Source organism: Leguminivora glycinivorella, chromosome 19 (assembly GCF_023078275.1).
Source record: "Leguminivora glycinivorella isolate SPB_JAAS2020 chromosome 19, LegGlyc_1.1, whole genome shotgun sequence".
Lineage (NCBI taxonomy): Eukaryota > Metazoa > Arthropoda > Insecta > Lepidoptera > Tortricidae > Leguminivora > Leguminivora glycinivorella.
The window spans coordinates 16,591,436-16,608,843 of NC_062989.1; the positions used below are offsets into that span (position 1 = coordinate 16,591,436).

A 17,408-nucleotide genomic window follows, 5' to 3' on the forward strand; every position below is an offset into this window, starting at 1 on the left:
GGCATTTAAAATTATATTTTTTTTCGAATAATAACATACGTTTGCCCAGGCGGTTGAGTGATAACTGTCAAAATGACAACCGACCGGCGACTATTTTGTCACCGTGTGCGCACTTGCATTGAAACATATAGAGAATGAGACAGTTACGTCGCAGGCTTGTCGTCACTCGTCGAACCCGCAGACAAAAAGGTTGCGTTGCAACGTGTGCGCACTTTCATACTAGCCCATAGACCGATCTCCGCAGACAAAAAAGTTGAGTCGCCCGTCTGTGCGGGCCCTAACGCATACTTTGCAATTCGCAGGAGATACCAACGCCTGGACAGGCAACACCGACCGGGTTAAACGTCAAATTCAATACTAAAAGACGTTCAAACATATAAGCCAATTTATAAGTTCATTAAAAATACAGTGATAAATCTTTAATAACTTAATCATAACAATAGTGAAGTGTCAACCAGTGACTTATTATATAAAATTAAAGACTTGGCTTAAAGGTCTCGTAACCAGGCCATAAAATTCAAAAAAAAAAAAAAAAAAAACGTCAAATTCAAGCTTCGTGCGTATATCATTTCAATAATGTGTTATAAATATTAAAAATGTAAAATATAAGGAATTACAGTGATGTATCGTATTTTAATTAAAATGAGAAAGTGTTATCATAAGTTTTCATGCAGCCTAAGAAGCCAAATATTGACGAAAAAACTACGCCAACCGTCAACGGATAGCGTTCAAGATTTACAATTATAATTAATTAGCGTTTTTTACAGATGAGTATAGCTTACTTAATATTTAAGTGTAGTTTTTCAGATTATTTGTCTAGAACTAGTAACTGTCATAGGTTATTTTTGTGTTTTCTGTTTGTAAACATTTGAAGTACATAATAGTATTTTAACTTCCATATTTACATTTTCTTTGTTAAATCAACTCGAAATAATAAAACCTTACTCACTGCTATCCCGTGTAACTTGCAACAAAGTGAATTACAAAGTTTGTTATATGAAATCTTGTTAACAAAATCAAGGCTGTGGTTCCATATTCTTGTATCTTAATCACATTATATCCTGTTATAAGCCCTAATTAATATATTTTAACAATACATTTAGGCTTCAATATCTCACATGATGAATAATGTTACAGAACAAACTACCAAGGTTACAACACACCGGGATGTGATGGTGGCTAGAATGAAACAAACACAAGCCTCAAAAATCAGCAATCAGCCAACCAAGATGTCAAGTATGAAGACCTGCAAGGACAACGGGATGACCTCTAGGCAGTCATTGATCGGTTCCAGCAATGCCAAGAGATACATGAGCAGGCATTACAACGCATCCGGGACCTCGAGCAGCAACTGCAGGAGTCGGATTCAAAATGGTATTGCAAGTATTGCTCCGGGAACTCCGCTCTGGCTGAAAACAATTTAAGTATATTTGCTGAATATAATATATTTGATTTAGATGTGGTTCATGACAGTGCATCATGCTCCCCAATGAAAGACCCTGTAGATTTAAAACAGTCTGTGCACATAGAGGGCGGCAGTGATCCCAGAGTGACGTTGAAAGGGTCAAATAAAATTAAAAAATATCTAAAGCTAAGCAAATTCAAAATACATCAAAATGTAACAGCTGCCTTAAGCGATGAGCTTCTAAACTGTCAATACCAACTTGACCTGACAGCACAGGAGTTGAACCATCGCTCCGATGAATTTCACAAATTAGAATTTAGGGCTTGCAATATCGGACGGTTTTCAATTCCGGAACTGGTTTTCGAGATTGGACTTCAATTCCGGAATTCCGGAACTAGTTCCGGAATTGAACAATTTTTTTGGTTTGGTTTTCTGGTGGATTTTTGATGAATAATACAATTTTAAACTGAAATTTGTTATAAATCGACGTTTAAGACAATAACTCCGTACCTGAAAGGCGTATAACACCGAAATTTTCATTTTAGTAATTTTACAGGAAAGCCCATTTTGCGTCAAAATCGGTCTTGCAAGGTATTTCGAACTAATACAGTTAACGATACAAACGAGGTTTTAGTGCCAGTTTTCTGATAGTGGTCAACGTTAAAGTTATTTTTTTATCCATTGAGCATCGAAATAATATAAAAATAATAATTTACAAGAATTGCATAACGTCTTGTTCACATAACTATAATAAAATAAATATTGAATTACCTTTATCAGACTCGAGTAGGGACAAAAGATATCCAAGCTAGCCCAAAAAGACAGATTTTATGATTTATTCCTAGGTACCTACATGTACCTACACCTTAATTTTTTGTAAAAAAATAAATCATTCTTTTATATACATCATTTTCCATACATTTGCTTCTCAAATCTTTTGATTTTGTGGTAAGTGGTAATAGACTTAGATAGAGTTTAGTAAAATATGCACACGTCTTTGTGAAAAGTGTATAAAGTAACTACGACGTTATGCTTGTGAATGAATGTAATACTAAATACTACGATTTGCTTCTGAACTTAAGACTGTATGCCTAAAATATTCAGTGCTATGAGAAAAGAAGTAAATTTTTGAGTTTATGCCGCTTTAGGGTCCCCCCACATCTAGCGTCTCGCGAGCGTCGCGTCGGGCCAACTGTATGGGCAAAGCATGACGCCGCGTCGACGTCGCGTCGACGCGACGTCTTTTTCCATACAGTTGGCCCGACGCGACGCTCGCGAGACGCTAGATGTGGGGGGACCCTTAATTTAGATTATTACTGAAATATAAGTTCGATCTAATAAATTGAGCATAAATAACGACAATAAAATAATAATATTAATAATGTACCTAATGTTATTTATGTTTAATTATCCTTCAGTATTCGAGCATAACACTCAACTCCCGGCTAGTAATTTTAAATTATCACAAAACAAAACTTTCTACAACAAATATTTACTTTAAAATGATTATATATTTCACTTATTAGCTAAAACAATTGAGAGCAAAACTAGAAAGTGACAATGGTATAATATTAGCGGGTTAAAACTACACTATCTCGCTCTAACTAGCCCTGGATGCAACCCTTTGGTCATAAAATAGGCACTACCTGAATCCGAGGAGTGTCTAACTTAATGAATTTACATATCTTTTATAGACGCGGTAGTAGTTTTGTAAAATAACCAGGCTGATATTACACGTTTTCGTTCAAAAATATATCTTTTTTCAATTCCGGAATTTTCGAGATTATGTGTTTCAATTCCGGAACTGTAATATCGGAAAAATTGTCCGAAATTCCGGAATTTCGAGATTCCGGAATTCCGGAATGCAAGCCCTAATCGTTATTTTTTATTTGTATCAGTTCGTTTTTTTTTCTTCATCATGTATATTTTTTTTATTTTTTTAGATATACCTTGACACTTAGAGACTCTATACAGTATCTCTAACATCTCTTATTAAGCATAGTAGCTTTGTACTTTGTATAATTTATTGAAATTAATTTCCATAGAGCAGTCTGTTAATATTTTCTTTATGAATACTTTTGCATGTGTATTTTGAAAAAAAGTGGCTGAGGCGTAGGGTTAAAGCCGGCGTAGCTTTATTTGACGTTCATATCATTGTAATATGCCTACTTGGAAATAGTGCATTACGATACAAGTGCGTAAAAATCGACACGAGTTACGAATTTCCTTTTCGCACGTGTATCGTACGACGTTTTTCAGTACAGATGGCCCTCCGAAGTTTAGACCTGACATATACTCGTAATGAACCACTTCTCGCACTAGTGCGTAAAAAAAAACACCATCTGTACTGAAAATAAATATTTCAATGCATTTCAACACTTAGCATGATAATTAAGAAACTTTTCAAAGAATTTAATTAATAAAATTGACTTATAATATATTGTTTTATTCCACATTCATATATTTAAAAAAATCTGTCGTGCTGATATATGTAGCTGTTTGTGGTAAAACATTTTTATAGTAATAAAAATAAAATAATCTGAAAGTAATACTTCCGTCTTAGTGTGTTTTCACATTATACGATCCGATATCGGATGCAGGACCGATATCCCATATATTTAAGCCGCCATTTTTGATTTTCGCCTTTGAAATCCTTCCTGACATCCGCACTTAGGGTTGTAATATTTTACGTAGCATATTTTGCCTATTCTGGGATGTACGTCCAAGATAATTTAGAATAATCGTTAAAACTTGTGCAAAAAAAAAACAAATACTAATGATAATGAATGTGCATATTGAGAGTCAAGAGTATTGTACGCCAAATTCTGGCAGATTGTGATGTTACAAAATACTAACCCTATCATCAATTCATCATTTATAAAGTCGCCGTCAATAGAATTTGTGAACAATGTAAACAAACCTTGTACGTTGTCAAAATGTCTTTAATTTTCATTCTAACTCATCAGATACTGGCTAAATCCAACCTTTGAAATAATAAAATTGTGCTAAAATATTGATATTTTGTATAATGGTTTGTTTACATTGTTGGCAATTTCTATTGACAATTTGACAGCGATTTTAACTACTCACATTCGAACAATAAATAAATTAAATTTAAAACTTATCTTCAATGTGCCAACTTTGTTTAGCATGCAGTGTTGTGCATCTTGCATACGCGCCATCTACCGGATTATAATGTTTGCTATTAGTCATCAAACGTACAAAACACTTCCCATGAATTGAATCTGATTCAAGTACCCGATTGGTAAAAAATGACTTAATTGTTTTTGTTAATTTCGGTGTTATATAGTGATAATGTTGTACGATCATGTTCCAAATTTTGAAATAATACGACTTAGGTCATTTAAATGAAATTATTTCGTGAATTGAACAATACCATTTGTCGCGAGAGTATAGTAATGCCATCTATTGTTTTACGAGTCAAACATATAAAACGATGTACTGAGTTACACGTCTTCCTTTATTTAATTTAGTCTATGATATCACAGACCTGTTGAATAATGGTTTCGGTATCTCTTTTAAAACACAATAGCGTTATAGCTGAGTTTACTATATGTTTTATAAACCAAATCAGATATATAAGAGTAGAAAACGATTACTTTTAAATGACAATTTTGACCTTAAAAGGCTGCTTTATGGTGTTTATACATCGTAATTATGAAATCAGGCCAAAGATACGGTTTCTGGTTCCGTACAGTGTTTTTCTAGAAATTAACTTTAAAAATACACATAGCGACCAATTGTAGTTTAGATTTGTCATACTAAAAAGAAAACAACATTTATTAACACTGTTTAAAAGATCTTTCTACTTATAGTAAAACATTGAAATCAAGTATTGTTTTCTATATAAAGAACTTATAAGTTAAACTGGATCATAGTTAAATTCTCATGCAACCCTAATTGAATCCACGATGGCGGGCTTATGGCAGTGAATGCGTATGATAAGTGATATAGTCGAACTATAAAAGCGTATGTTTTACTTCTTGGATCCATAGTAGAAACTATGGTGCCAATAATTTTATTGTATTGAATTATATTTATTTATTTTATTCAAAACATGTATACATCGAGGGCGCATTTAAAATACTCCATTAAACTAATATTCTTTTTAACGGTAAAATTTCCATCGCATACCTTTTTGCAGTAATGATGATGATGATGATGATTCTAATGATGGAAGTATACGAAATCCAAATTATGTTAATTGACACTAAACTTCACAAGTTCACACGCCGCTTTTCATAAAGTTCCTCGTTTAGAACAGTTTTTGTTAAATATTACACACATTAAATTATTTTAGAAATTTCATTCATTTGCATTAAAAGGGACGGCAACTGCTATTACAGAACAAAAAACCTGTATAACGGAATCTCAAATGCTACTATAGCATAAATTGATACTATAATAGCGTTACTGTGTCCTCTATGTCAACAAATTAGCACAATAGTCATCATCACATCACCATTATAGACCTTAAACGTCACGGATGATACTGCTATAGCCCTATTATATCACTAAATGGCTGCATAATTGCGCCAAATCGGCTCTACAGTACCAATATAGACTATTTATAGGACCATTTAGTGTGATTTAATTTGGTGTCCTCGACCACTATAGGACCAGAAATTGTTACTTGAGAGGAACTATAATAAGCACACAAAATTTCATCCCCATCGGTTCAGCCGTTTAGGAGGAGGAGGTAACTAACACACAAGCATGTCAATGATATTTAACAAATTCCTTATTCAATACAAATACTTCGATATATGTTTATAGAACTATATTAATAAAATATAAATATATTATACAATACCAAGAAAACATTTTTTCACGATTAAATTCAATTTATGACCCATTTTATTACAATATTTATTTATACCCACCCATTAGGGTAGAAAAGGTAAATATCGGGTAGATTGGGTAAATACCCGGTAAATACCCGATATCTACCCCGGGTATTTTCCCGCCGCCCATCTCTAATTGTAATAAGGTGAAAATAAGTTTACTTGCAAAAATTTCATTTTTGGCACAAGCTTTTATCGCTGACTGTACCTTTCTTTCAACAGTTATCTACTGCTCTCCGAGACGCGAAATATCAGCTAAATAGGAAAACGGGAAGTGGGTCAAATTTAGCTTCTACGTTTTGACGCACACTAACATACTAACAAGGCAAGTTAAATAAAAGCTTGTAAAAATGGATACATCTCTTTGTAGTCTAGACTGAGCAAAGTGGTGCTGCTCTTGTGTTGGAGGCCAAAACTACTTTTGAGTTATCGCGTCAGTTTAGTAAGAAATTAAATACAATAGTTCACTTTACAAGGTAAAAAATTATTTGATTTATTAGTATTATGTCTACAGGAGTAGATTATACGCCTAATTGTTTTTGATGGTAATGAGTCATCCCTTTAGATCGCTTACGGGTGTATTTTTTCCAAATTTTTGTTCTATCAGATATCTTACCTGATGGCTACTAATAGGGTAGACGATTTAACCTATCCTGATGATCACTAAAACGTAGAAAGCTTAGGTACCTGATGTTCACTGATAAGATAGACAGCTTACCTTATGTTCACTAATAAGGTGGACAGCTTACCTGATGCTCATTAATACGGTCGACAGCATACCTGATGTTCAATAATGAAGATGACAACTTACCTGATACTCACTAATAAGATAGACAGCTTACCTGATGTTCACTAATAAGATAGACCGGTAGCGACTCTGTACAGAACTCGCAGGGTATGACGGGGTCGTCCACCTCGGCCGCAAGGCGCGGGCGCGGGGGGCGCGGGCGCGGGGAGCGGGGGCGGGAGGACTTGTTCGGTCGGTACTGGGTTAGGTCTGGGCGACAGCCGGTCTGAAATACAATATAAGACTGGCTTTAGTGACACGCTGACCATTGACGAATGGTCGGCGCGCAGCTGATCTATTGGACTCAGATATGACCCTTTTGTCCTGCTGCAACGCACACAGTTTGTATATTCTTTTTATTTTATCTTTTTTGTTATTTTTGTTTTTATTTACTGTATCAATTGTATTTTACTGTTCTGTGTCTTTTTTTATGTTGCGCCAAATTTGTGTGTTTTAAATTGTGTATTGTATTGTGTGTGTTTGCAGTCTGCCAATAAATAACTTATCTATCTATCTATCTATCATATGTACAGTCACGAGCTTTAATTTGTGACCCGTTTCCGTTAAATGTTGTTAGAACATTCATAATGCAATAAGGTCGAAACTTTAGTGCAATAATGTTGAATGTCAAGTTAATACATAAAATGTCATATCTAATCGACCCTTGAAGTGATAACCTCTATGCAAAGAGATATTTCGCGTCAGTGTCAGTCAAGTAGTTTAATGTGAAGAACAAAAAGTTAAGTTGTCGATGGTAAACATTATGACATTGACAGCGTTACAATATTAGCTCTAAATAGCGAAAGTTATTCTGCACGATATTCAACCTTGGGTCCCAAATTAAAGCTCGTGAATGTACTTCTATACAGTCAATAAAACTGCCTTTGTTATCTAATAACTAACTTTGGCTGATGACTTGACGTACCAACCTCATTTATCATTAAAAAAATTGTCGGTAGAGTCAGCAATAAAAGTACATACAGTACCGGTCAAAAGTTTGAGTTCACCCTTTGATTTCGGTACAAATGAGTACTTTTGTACGATAATTATCTTCGGTTTGGTAGTCGAAATATGTTTTCAACTTATATTTATTGTTTTGTGGAGATTTGTTTTACTAGTTAGACACAATTCACGTACCTTTCTTTCACTAAAATCTAATAAACATGACGGCAAAATGCTAGTTATATTTATGGCCTTGCCTTTGCCACTAATTGAGACACATCTTTACACGAAACACAGTTTTAGCCAGATAATATAGGCCAAATAATTATTTAGCCTATAAGATTTGAGGGAAACAGATGTTAAAAAAATATAAATTGTTTGCGAAACAAATTTTGACGTCTGAACTACAAAAAACTATCTCTCTAAAGCAGTCAATTGTACTGAAAACAAGGAGTGAACTTAAATTTTTGACCGGTACTGTATATATAGCCTATAGGTACTTCTTAAAAAAAATAACAAAATCTACTCTCAAGAGCAACCCGCAAGAGCTCAGGGTGTTAGGGTTGGGGTGGGAGGTTACTCAAACTGCCCAAGACCGGAGTAAATGGAGAACTATGATTCAAGCCCTACACCCCAGCAGACGGTAACAGGATGTAAAGAAGAAGAAAATCTACCCTCAAAAGGCTCCTAAAGGTAAATGTCCAATGAAAATATTACACGACCAAGAAGGTTAAAGACAGGTCGCTCTGTGACAGATCCGCTTGGTTTTGGTTAACCGACAAATTTTCTGTCTTTTTTGACTCAGTTAAACACCGTTGCATACAATACTTTTTCTACGACCATGCACTTAGTTTTTAATAGTTTTCTTGAACAACTTTCGTGAAATTCACACTGTTTCCTGTATTTTGACTTGTCGGCCTCTCATCTGTTCCAGCCTCACCCTGTCGCTCGCACTCCCCCGTGCCGCCGCAACCCCCGGCGCCCCGCGCACCCACGCTATATCCCTTAAAGGCTACCCAACAATACTTTAAGAGCTATATCCTATGCGTGGGTGCGCGGGGCGCCGGCCGGGGGCGGGCATCTTTTATGTAGGGTTTTAACGATCTATGCACGTCACTGTAAATGACGAATAACAACGCGGGAGTAGAAAATACCTAAAAGTACAAACAAACAATAATTTATTTGAAAAAGGGCAGGGTTTACAGGCAGATCTTAAAAAAGTAAACAGTCGTTTTGTTCACGTTTTTTAGCCGTGTGCAAACAGTATGCAAATCTGTGAATGTGTAGATTGTCTACTACCAGTGGCCCGTTTCTCGAAAGGTACAAGCCTTGTATTACAAGTGTGTTTCCATGACAACCCATACGATTTGACAGTTCGCGCACTTGTAATACAAGGCTTGTCGTTTTGAGAAACATAGCGTTTTCGAGTACAAGCCTTGTATTACAAGTGCGCGAACTGTCAAATCGTATGGGTTGTCATGGAAACACACTTGTAATACAAGGCTTGTACCTTTCGAGAAACGGGCCACTGGGCCCCATTTCTTCATAGCTTCGAGAAATAGGCCCCAGGGGCCCATTTCTCGAAGCTACAAGTTACAATTTACAAGTGGTTGTCAATGTCTAATATGACAAGTTGGAAAGAGACTTCCGCTTGTAACTTGTAACTTTCAGTTTTGAGAAATGGGCCCCTGGCGTCTAGTTTATATTGTCTGTAACGGCTCAGCCACGACATTGGTCTAAGCGCGACAGCGGTGAGCGGCGGCCATACATTGGAGCGAGACACAGCGATGGGACTTTTCATTCGCACGTATGGCTGCCGCTCAGCGCTGTCGTGCTTAGACCAATGTCGTAGCTGGGCCGTAAGATAGGCCTAGGGCAAAGGCGTGCGATTCAATTTACCTTATGATATATTATTAGCACCTAAATAGGATTTTTTGTAGTTATTTTTGAGTTCAGATTAGGATATAATATAAGTGATATCTAACTAGCCGTGAAGTCTTTTAGCTGTCCGAGTTTGATCGTTGGTTTGCGGTGGGGGGTAAAAATAAATCGTTCTTACAATCCAGCAATTTATTACGAAGATATGTAATATGTGCACACAATCAGTAGAACAATGTAATCAGTTTTAAAACAATAATTGTTTAAAACTAAGACTAGCTACCCATTCCATATTCCTCAATAAAAGTCCCTACAAACTCGCCCACCTCTTCTCAAAGATCCTGAACAGCCTCGTCTTTCCCTTGTCGTCGAAGCAGCTGTATCTTATAGAGTTGATCGCCAACTGTTTCAGCAGTCTTAAGTCCGCTTGCCTGCTCGCTACACCCGCGAACGCCACGTAGAAGTCGTCGGTCAGAGGTCTCGCCCCCCACACGCCGGGGTCGTCGCTCGATAACACCACGGGGAGTCCCTGAGATAAAAGTATCGCTAGCGGGTGGCTCCGCATATCCTTCACCACAGATAACACCGAGTTCGATATCACGCTCACTTCTATAGCTATATCGTTATTCTGCACGGCTTTCATGAGCTCGGATGTTTCACTAGAGCGTTCGCGTGGCCTATTCTTTTCGCTCCCAACAATACGGCGTCGAACAAGTTCTCGTCCACCGCCGTACCGTACTGTCTGGTCTCGCCTGCGTGGAAATAGAAATCTACAACGCGTTTCGCTCGCAGCAGAACCGGCAGGAGCTCCTTTAAAGGTTTCCCTTTATCCTCCTGGCCGACGAGATCAAAACCGGCGATGAGATCGGGATATTTCTGCTTCGCTAAGCCAGCCAGGTCTACCTCATATTGTATACCTTCCATACTAAGTTTTCTGCTGGGAGAAAGAATGATCTTCAAGCCGGCGAAGTCGGGATTGGTCTCCTTGAACCTTTTCGCTACGTTGTGATGCAGCGCGGCCATGTACAGCTTATCGTGCACGGTGCCGTTTAGTTCATACAGAGGGTACAGATTGAGTCTAATCTCGACGTATAAAACGTTGTCGTCGAGGAAGTTCTGCAGTGACTGGTATATGTACTTCTCACGCAGAGGCCGGTACTGTATCAGGGACAAGATCGGACCCATAGTTTTGACGAATTGCTCCCACGAGGCATTTTCGTCAGAATCAGAGTTCAAACCGTCCTCGGCGCCTAAAGTTAGGCGCTGTTTCAGCATCGCGTCAAATCCTGGTACTTCGAATTGATTTGTTCTGATGTGTTCTAAAAGTTTCCACGGGACTGGGCAGGGTTGCTTCGGGATGTTATCGGAGGCGTAGAATTTTAAATGGTTGTCCGTGAGGCATATGTACAAGTGTTCTTCGTAAGTGAGCTTTACAAGGTCATCTGGGTCGAGCATGAGCGAGCCGTGTACATGCAGGGCGGCGCCCTTCGGCATGTGGCGGATCACATCGTACAGCCGCGTGTTCCTCATCTTATCCCTGTACGAGAAATATTGTCCAGAGAGCGGCACATTATCCATGTCTACATTTTTAAAGAACATCAGTTGGGTGTTGACAAGAGTCTCTTTGTCTGAGAGTCTGAGTTTGCTCCCGAGTGCGTGTTGGGAGTCGTCATTGAGTAATTTTGCCCGTTTTGTCATATAATCATGCGTTTTCTTTGCTTGGAATTGATTGAGGAATATCAAGCACAAAACGCTGGTTGCGATGACGTTCATGGTTTCACTATTTACACCTGAACACTTACGGACATTATTGTCCTTTTGAACGATTTACACAATGTATCACGATTTCCAGGCTTTAGATTTAATTTAACACAGGGTTTCCAGCTGGTTCGCTGTTTCAAATAGAGTACCTATCGTAGCGCTAGTACATATCTTTACTTAGTACTATTACTCGTCTCTCACAGCAGCATAGAAGTCCAAAGATGATGCCACTGCCTTAGAACACAAGCTTTTTTTTATACTGTCACTGCACAACTTCATTAAAATTGAAGATAACCGTCTTGCTGTAACCTCGGCTGAAGACAGTGCTCTTAGAAACCTTCGACCTAGTATTTATACTCTTTCGCGTATTTGATTCAGTTGTTTATATGAGTTTACGTAAATATTGCCTTTCAACCGGCCTATTATCCGCGTAACACTGGCCTTTTGACTGATGGTGTAAACAGACGCGATAACAATAAAATATTTTGCATTTGATGTATCATATATCAACGTTTCGTGATTATTTCATCTCAGGGTTAGAACGGTTAGTCAGTATTAAAGATATTCGGAATATTCGGATTTTTTTTCAGTTCGTAAGCGGCCGGATAGTTCGGTTACATTGCCGAATATTTATCAAATAAATAATGTAAGTTAACTAATATTCGTATTTAGCCGAATATTCTTATTCGGCCCATCTCTTCTCTAGTCAGTATAATATGTGAAAGTGTGAGCGTCAGGACCCCTGGACCACTACAGATATTTGATGTTTAGTACATACTAAAATTTATCAATATTTACTACCTATTTGGTACCTGACCAAATAGGTAGTAAATATTGACTAAGATATCAATTAGTAGTGTTGTCTAGAACTATGTAAACCAAAAATGGTCCAGACATCCTGACGTCAGAATGTCTGGCCACTTTATTCGCTCGATTTTTCGATATCAGTGGAGGTACCAAATATATGTACTCAGGTACCAAATAGTATCAAATAGGTACTAAATTTTAGTATGTACTAAACATCAAATATCTGTAGTGGTCCAGGGGTCCTGACGCTCACGTGAACGTTAATACTGACTAACTACTATTGTGCCTGAGCTGTAAATTCACATTTTTGACACATTTATTTTGAAGTATGTTGCGATGTGGCTAAGACGTATCCTTTGCCAAATCTAGCGATTATTTACGAATTGGTTGAATCGAATATACGATTTCTATCAACTTACTGAAATGTCATTTGAATCGAAATGACAGACTCTGCCACAGCTTAAAAATAAAAATGAATGATAAATGACATAATAAGTAAATTCTGCGTGATAAATTAATCTAAAACTGATAAAGTAAAATAGTAATTAACGAAGATCCGCAAAATGTAACATGTATTAGATGATGTTTAAAGTAAGCGATCGCGATATATTGTTTTTAAGTACTTGATTTTTTTAAATATTATTACAGGATTTAATTCAAAATTTCATTAGGTCGCGCCAGTTTACGTTTTGTGGACGCTGTCATGTGTCAAAAATGTGAACTTACAGCTCCGGGACAATAATGAATTATCTTTTATATTGTAGTTAGATAGAGAACGGGTCAGTGAGTGCAGCTACGCGAAAACCGTTTTTACGGACATTTATTCGATTTGAAATTAATGAAGAAGGGCTTTTAAAGATTGATTAATTTTACAGTTTACAGAGCTGTCTCACTGACCCGCTATCAAAATACATCCTGTAGAAAGTTTTTTTTTTATAAACGAACGACGAGGGTTCAAATAATCATGCTAAAAAAATATCCTAAATATTTCCAGCGCTTTTCGAGTTTCCTAAAAAATAGCGCTTGCATTTTACTTGCCAATTTTTTTTATCTTAAAACACGGTGCACATGACTGATTGTTTTTAACCCCCAACGCAAAAATGACGGGGTGTTATAAGTTTGACGTGTCTGTCTGTCTGTCTGTCTGTGTGTGTGTCTGTCTGTGGCATCGTAGCTCCCGAACGGATGAACCGATTGCGATTTAGTTTTTTTTGTTTGAGAGTTAGTCGTGAGTGTTCTTAGCCATGTTTCATAAAAATCGGTCCACTATGCCGCGGTCGGGGGTTTTTCAAAATTTTAAGTTTGTGGTTAGGTTATACCTAGTTCAGCCTAGCAAAAAGAGTAGAAGATAATGGGGGCGCCACCGTCTATGTCAACCGTTTTGCATGTGGCACTATTGAGTGACTTTTGTATGACAACAGTAAGTATCGTTATAACAAAAAAAATCCATTTCTAGTTTTTTTTTTTATCAAGGCTGTGGTAGTTGCTTCCATTTACAAAAATAGGGAACTTAACTGTAGTTAAAATACCATGCACGAAATAAAGCATCAGATAAATATAAGAAAAACATGGACAGAAGTTATTCTTAAATCCAATTTCTATTTAACAAGTCAGGTAGAAATATATAAAGTAACTGAGTTGACCGTGACGTCACTCAATTCTATTTCATATTAATTCCATATTGACTTGCTGTTCAAATTCGTTTTGACAGTTCTTAAAAATAAGCTGATTTGATTAGGAGGCAAGTAGCCTATTGCCGCGCGAAAGTTGTGAGTAGTACCTATTAGACGTTTTGACTGAATTCGGGCACGCTTGGTCCCACCAAAAGCTAATAACGTATGTAATATACGTATGTATGTATCACCTAATTGTATTACTTAAGTCGCGCAATATGCCGTCCCGCACTCCTTGCTGGCTCCACAGAATACCAGCGCCGTTGGCAACGCCTAGTCGTGCCAACTGCATTGCTGAGTGGAGACCATTTCAGCTTCACATATTCTTTTCATTTGTTTGTATTGTTTTCTTCTTCTAGATTTTATAATTGTTTCTTTGTACTTTATTTGTCCTTATGTAATGCAATGATGTGTGTTGCCTGAATAAACATTATTCTATTCTATTATATTCTATTCTAATAAGCTATCGGCAATCGAAATAAACAAAAGATAGTCGTTCCCGTGCACAGATCAATACAACAAGATGGCCCTTACAGGGCGACTCGCGGTCACCAAGCATACGACAAATCAGGTTTATAAAAGTTTGAACGCGTGCGACACCGATCAGTAGCGCCCAAGTATACGACCCGCTAACAGTGTCCGTGTCCGCTCGGGAAAAAATCTTAAATAATCAATTTTGGTTGCAAACAATGGTCTCTTACAGCATAAAGTGGTGTGGCAAGTCTTCTAACACTTCTACATGTAAAAAAGATGGAACAACATTCCACAGTTAAGTCAAATTAATTATTTTGTTGAATATTGTTTATTGTCCGCGGAGTTCATTTATACTGGTCAATATGGTTGTGCTGAGCGGCGCCGAGGCGCGTCCATCCCTCTTTACCGAGTTAACAATGTGATATGCTATCCCTTTCACGTAAACGACTAGGCATGGGGCCATGTTAGTTTATGCCTGTTGCGGGAACTTCGTACTGCCGTTCGTACCATGTGCTACCATTTTATGAAATATAAAAGAAAGCAGATTTGTAATAGTGAATAATTATCTAGAATCTGTAGAGTCTGTAGTGGTATTTAGTTCATTGATTAGTTTAGAATATTTAGTTGGTTATTTAACTTAGTAAACGTAAGTAAAAATGCACAGTTTAGTTATTAGTTACTAGAATGATTTTTATTGAGATGCTATCACAATTATCATCCTCCTTGCGTTATCCCGGCATCGGCATTCGCCACGGCTCATGGGAGCCTGGGGTCCGCTTTGGAAACTACTACCAAGATTTGGCGTAGGCACTAGTTTTATGAAAGCGACTGCCATCTGACCTTCCAACCCGAAGGGTAACTAGGCCTTATTATAATTTAATTATAATATTATAATTTGTTGCAAAACAAATTCACCACAGTACTGGTACCGGTACCATTGTCTATAATAGACATGTCCCATTCCCATCCCTACTGCTAATCATAAAGGCGCGCCATTATTTGAAACGACCAATGGCAGCACCGTGCGCGCCCGCCTCACCCCGCAAGGATTGGTGATTTGCGTCTCGAACAATATCGCTTGCATTTGGCTTCTAGTGGGGTGTTCTGTGTTCCCGTGTAAATACAAAAATTAAAATTTTGAAAAAACTCCCGACCGCGACATAGTGGAACGATTTTCATGAAACATGGCTAAGAACACTCCCGACTCACTCAGCTTTCAGACAAAAAAAAACTAAATCCAAATCGGTTCATCCGTTCGGGAGCTACGATGCCACAGACAGACAAACAGACAGACAGACAGACACACACGCAAACAGATACGTCAAACTTATAACATTAACACCCCGTCGTTTTTGCGTCGGGGGTTAAACAATCGCGTCTCTTATACTCTATATCGTTGTGTCTCAAAAGCTTACCTGGTGCAAAACTAAGTCGTCGGCTAGTATAGGGACGCCGCAGAACTCGCACGGCAGCCGCAGCTCACCGGTGTCGGCGTCATCGGCGTCGGATGGCGGGCTCGGAGGACACAGGCGGTTGCTGTCACTACGTACAAGAAAGTACTGTTAAAATATATTCAATGTTAATGCGTTTTCACATTATTATCATTATATTGACGACCGGTCTTGCCTAGTGGGTAGGGCCCCGGGTTCGAATCCCGGTAAGGGCATTTATTTGTGTGATGACCACAGATATTTGTTCCTGAGTCATGGATGTTTCCTATGTATTGAAATTCTTGGGGGCACGTGGTGTGTGTGCTCAACCCAGGGGGTCACGAGGTCAATTTGTATGGCCAACCTAGGCTCCAGGGGAGCTCATGACCCCATGGATCCGCGCATGACGGTCAGCTACGTATACATTACTGGGGTAATCATTGAACTATAAATTTTTCTTTTCTGTACATAGTGTTTGTTTGTCTATCATGTTTTAATTAGTTTTTCCTCTCAATTCGCTCAAAGGTTGACTGGAAGAGATCCCTTACAGGGATAAGTTCGCCTTTGTACACCATAACTATACTGTATTTCTATGTCCTAACTTGTCTTATGTACAATAAAGTGTTTACATATATACATGCAATCACAGAACTTAATTTAGATAGAAGAAACAAATTCATATATTTGTATAAGGGCCGAGCGTGTCAAATTTTGTACTGAAGTTGATTCTTGCCTGTAATTTTAAATATGTCTCAGGCTCTTGATTGTTCATAATTTTTGTGTTGTTGCAATTGAATATCACGTAACGAGGCATTTTTTATGTTTTGGCTGACTTCAACTTACAAAAATTGACGCCCGAAAGCTGCAAGCTGCGAGTAAAGACGGACAACTCAGTGGATTTCACTGAGTTCATTTGACACGCTAAGTAGATACGTTTGCTTGATCTATGGTATATATGACATCTGTGCATGCAATTTATACTTACATATTAGTGTTGGTAGCATTGGACGCTGAGTTGTATGGCGCTGTAACCTGGAAAAAGCGAGTAAATTTTTATGTTTTTTTTATACCGTCGGTGGCAAACTGATTGAAAGCGGTCACCGTAACCTATGGACGCCTTAAACTCAAGGGGTGTCACAATTTAAAAATGTATACCGAGGCATGTACCGTTTTTGTAAAAAAAAAAAATGCGCGTTGCAGACCCATTAGAAACTTGTACAATCCGAAAGATTTTAACAGTCTATTCCTGACCACGTTTAGGGACTATAATGTCATATAAACTTTTCTGGATATCTCCTAGTTTCAGAATTACCAATTGAAAAAAAATCCTTATTGGCCTTTTTATTTACTTAATTAAATTAGAATAAGTTTAGAATAAGTTAAAGG

General features: G+C 37.7%; 1 pseudogene; it reads right to left on the reverse strand.

Moving 5' to 3' along the window:
• Positions 1-10,054: 10,054 nt before the first annotated feature.
• On the reverse strand, positions 10,055-12,038 carry LOC125236646 (annotated as a pseudogene).
• Positions 12,039-17,408: the final 5,370 nt, after the last annotated feature.